Source organism: Notothenia coriiceps, unplaced genomic scaffold, assembly GCF_000735185.1.
Source record: "Notothenia coriiceps isolate Sejong01 unplaced genomic scaffold, NC01 NC01_scaffold00035782, whole genome shotgun sequence".
NCBI lineage: Eukaryota > Metazoa > Chordata > Actinopteri > Perciformes > Nototheniidae > Notothenia > Notothenia coriiceps.
In genome coordinates, this window is record NW_011368483.1 from 1 (window position 1) to 4,561 (window position 4,561).

Sequence of the window (4,561 nt, forward strand, 5' to 3'; positions counted from 1 at the left end):
CAGCCACAGAGCTCCCTCTATACAAATCAAACTGTAGACGGTGTGAAAGCACCTATTGTTTTAAATAATGGTCGGAATGTGACCTGTGAGCCTTCTGAATTACCGTGGGACAGCACATTCTAAACTAAAATGTTCAATCAATAAAGTAACATCTTATCTTATCTTATCTTAAAAATATCTTCACATTAATAATAATAATAAATCATACAGTATGTGTCCGAAAGGGAGCAGGAGGAAGCAAACACAAAAATATACAAAAAATATACTGCATATTAAAGCAAACGATTGTAAAGGTAAAAGTATGAGCATAACAAATAAAGAAGTGTAATGTAAACATTTACATAATAATTATGATTATTTAATATATAAAGACTATATATTATTGAATTACAAGATTAGATATACTTTAGTTGATCTGAAATATTGATGTGTTCAAATGCTCTTCAAAACACAACTGAAAGTCCACGAAACTTGTCTTTCTGTATTTGTGAATGAAGCGCCATCTCCTGGTTAAAACCTGAAATTGAAAATCTGGCAACGCCCTCTTGGAAAATAGTGGGAGGGCTTAACATTCCTCTATACTGGTCTTTGGCAGGTCGTAGGCAGGAAGCTGTAAGCTGGAGTCTGAAATGCAGTGCTACATCTGTACAAACTGAATTTGATCTCTTTTCGACACATCCAATTGAACTTGTAAAGAAGTAAAGTTGGTTTTATGGTCATGGGGAAAAATCTGGTAAGCTGCTGGCTAATCAGTTGAGAAAATACAAGGCTAAGCAATTCATAACTCAAATTGCCAAGGAGGATGGCAGTATCACCTCAGGCCACACCGCCATTAATGACACGTTCAGGAACTTGTATTCTAGGCTCTACTCTTCTGAATTTCACAATCATAACAATTTGATGGAAGGTTTCTTAAACAACTTAAGCCTCCCCAAAATCTCTACTGAACATAGTGTATGACTGGAGGAGCCTATTTCGCAAGCTGAAATAGCTATAGCTATCTCCTCCCCCTAAAGTCTGGAAAATATCCAGGACCCGACGGGTTCCCTGCAGAGTTCTTCAAAACGTTCTCTTCACTGATTTCTCCTGAACTCAGTTTAGTTCTGTCAGAATCTTTCAAACAAGGCAAACTTCCCTTATAATTTTATGAAGCAACCATCATTCTTATTGCAAAGAAAGGTAAAGTCCAGATTGAATGTTCCTCCTATAGGCCTATCTCTTTATTAAACGTTGATGCCAAAATTCTGGCTAAAGTTCTGGCCCGAAGATTGGAGAACATCTTGCCAACAATTGTCTCAGAAGACTAAACTGGTTTTGTCAAAAACCGCCAATCATATTTCAATACACGTCGTTTATTTAATATTTTGTACTCTCCCTCTGATTCAGTTCCTGAGTGTGTTATTTCCTTGGATGCTGAAAAGGCGTTAGAGCCGTCTCCAAAGGCGTTCCCGAGTACATCCAACTGGCCTCACAACCACAGACCACATTTAACCACATCAGGGGATCCCATCTGCATGCTATCGTCATCTCCGGGGTCCTGACCTGACTGCAGTTCGTTGTGGTAACTGACTTGAGTGGGCAAATGCTTACCTTCGTTGGCGTCTGGAACTTTGGAAAGGTGTTCTCTTCTCTGTGAATCCCGGTTTTCACTGTACAGGCAAGATGGCAGACATGTGCGTGAGCGGTTTGCTGAGGTCAACGTTGTGAATCGAGTGGCCCATGGTGGGTGTGGGGTTGTGGTATGAGCAGGTGTAGGTTACGGACAACGAACACAGGTGTATTTTTTTGATGGCATTTTGAATGCACAGAGTTACCGTGACGAGATCCTGAGGCCCGTTGTTGTGCCATACATCATCCACAATCACCTCATATTGCAGCATGATAATGAACGACCCCATGTTGCAAGGATCTGTACACAATTCAAGCTGAAAACATCCCAGTTCTTGCATGACCTGCTTCCTTACCGGACATGTCACCCATTGAGCATGTTAGGGATGCTCTTGATCAGTGTATACGACAGTTTGTTACAGTTCCTGCCAACATCCAACAACTTCGCACAGCCATTGAAGAGGAGTGTAAAACCCATGAGGCCTGACATGGTCATATGGTCGGAGGAGGAAGATCATCATTATTGAGCTGACAGCCCCTTTAAAATACAGGTGCGAAGAGGCCTCAGAAAGGAGGGTTAAGCCAAAAAGTACCAGGACCTGGTCCATCAATGCATGGACAAAGGGTAGCAGACCTGGCTATATCCAGTTAAAGTTGGCTGCAGGGGCTTCCCGGTGCAATCAGTGTGAAAGATGCTCACAGCTCTGGGACTAGCAGGAAGGGAGCTGAATACAGTTGCTCATAGGTTGGGGGAGGCAGCGGAAAGAGCTCTTGTTAGCTCTGGAACAGACGGGAGGAGTTGTGCTGGAAGCTGGAAGCCAGGGGAGGATGGGCAGTGGTGATTCAGGGTGGAAACGCCGCCTGACAACATCCTCTCTTTGCCGAAAGCCATAGTTATAAGTTTATGACTGAAGGTGTTAGCAGTAGATGTATCTAACAGTGATATATACTAGGGTACTCAGCAGTATTAGTGTAGTCATCAGCAGTATTACTGTAGTTCTCCCTAGTATATTAGTAGTATTACTGTAGTACTCAGGTGTATAGCAGTACCTCCGTAGAACAGGCCGCTCCAGTGAGGAACTCTGGAAACCTTCAGTCTGTGGAAACTCTTCTGAACACAGACAGGAGTCACCTTCCTGAAACACACACACACACACACACACACACACACACACACACACACACACACACACACACACACACACACACACACACACACACACACACACACACACACACACAGTAAGGAGAGACCTTGTTACCATGGTTATCACCTGGTCACCTTGGTTACCAGCTCTGTATGAGTGGGTGACAGTTTGAAATGATGACCTCACCCGACAGTATGAGCGACCTCGTCCCAGTCGACATCGCACACGTCCTCCACACGCATGTTGTACAGCCTGAGACACACAACATATTGGAATTTAAATAATTATTATGATTTTCTTTAATTATTATTATTATTACAATTATTTATCTTTTACATTAAAAATATCATTATTATTAAAATTATCATTAGTGCTGATAAAACCCAGAATCTGTTTGAAAATAATAGATAAATAATAAATAATAATTACAGGTCGACAGTGATTAGGTGTTTTATTTTTAAAGGGACTCACGTGTTAATGAGGACGATTTTAGCCTCCAGTCCTTCAGGTCCTCTGTTGAATGTGCTCACACCTGAGGCCAGCTTACCCTTCAGCAGAGAGAACCTGCAACACAGCAACACCGTTATTGATGTTATTATTAGGGTCTGAGACCAGAGGTCGGCAAAGACCCTATTGTAATCGCTCGCGCAGCTAGTCCGCGCGAGCCCAGTCACGTGACTGCAACTCGCATGCTTGATATCCGTAGGATCAATTTAATCGCTTATTGATATTGATCCGATTACTAGGGTCTGAGACCAGAGGTCGGCGAAGACCCTATTGCAGGGGTCAGCAACCTTTTTTAGGATAACTACTTTCAAAAAATAAAACAAGTCGGGGGCTACTTTTACTTTGTTTTTTGCAGTGTATATATTTATCACATTTTAACATTATTATATTCCAACCTTTAACCTTTGTGTGCTGTTTGGGTCTGTGGGACCCATTTTCAGTGTTTATTAAAAGAAAATGTGTGCAATTTAGGGGTGTAACGGTATCCGTATTCGTCCCGTATCGTCACGGTTCGGACGTCACGGTTCGGCACATACAGTCACACGACGAATACGCCTTTTTTGTGGGAAAAAAGTCTGTCATTCAGGGCAGTATCCATTACACTATTTATAATCCAGGGGGCGGTATTGCGCCTAAAAGCTGTTTGCCAGCCACCCTTAAACAACAAATGAAGAACAAGAAGAAACATAACAACAAAACGAACAAACTACAAGAAGAAGAAAAGTTAGTATGGCGATTTCAGATAACACAGGAGCTAGAACCCTTCTTTTAGGGTGCATTCACACCTAACGGTACGTCTACACTACAGGCATCAAAAAATGCTTTCAACGCTTCGCCCATTTACTTGAATGGGGTGACGTAGAAGATTCTTAATCTTCGCCGAACTGCATTGTGGGGAGCATGGCATGGCTTTGCAAGCATCACGAGCATCTATCGGCATCCAAAGTTGAACAATGTTCAACTTTTGAGGCTCGATGCTTGGCATCAGCCAATCAAATCCCGTTTATGCAAATCCCGCCAGTGCAAGCGCAGCCAATCAAACCGCGTGCAAGCTGGGAGAGCCAGACCGCAGTTCATTTCCTCATATTCCAAACGAGATATTACAGTAGCAAATCACCCGGTTCTTTACGACCGGAACTATTTACCGGGATACAAACCGGAGGAACCAGGCATGGAGGGAGGTGGCAGAGACAGTGGGTGAAACTGATAGTTTTTTCGCCTGTTTGGAGAGTTTATATCCAGTTTACTTCGTTTTAACATTGCTATTGCTTTGTATGTCGGGGGCGAGAGATTCATGT

At 42.6% G+C, this 4,561-nt stretch overlaps 1 long non-coding RNA gene across 1 annotated transcript; it reads right to left on the reverse strand.

The window, feature by feature from the left end:
* Window positions 1–2,621: 2,621 nt before the first annotated feature.
* Window positions 2,622–3,315, reverse strand: LOC104963205 (uncharacterized). Its single transcript, XR_800287.1, has 3 exons — window positions 3,228–3,315; window positions 2,943–3,008; window positions 2,622–2,744 (listed from the first exon to the last, which is right to left on the reverse strand). It is a non-coding gene; the product is annotated as an uncharacterized lncRNA (long non-coding RNA).
* Between the last annotated feature and the right edge of the window lie 1,246 nt (window positions 3,316–4,561).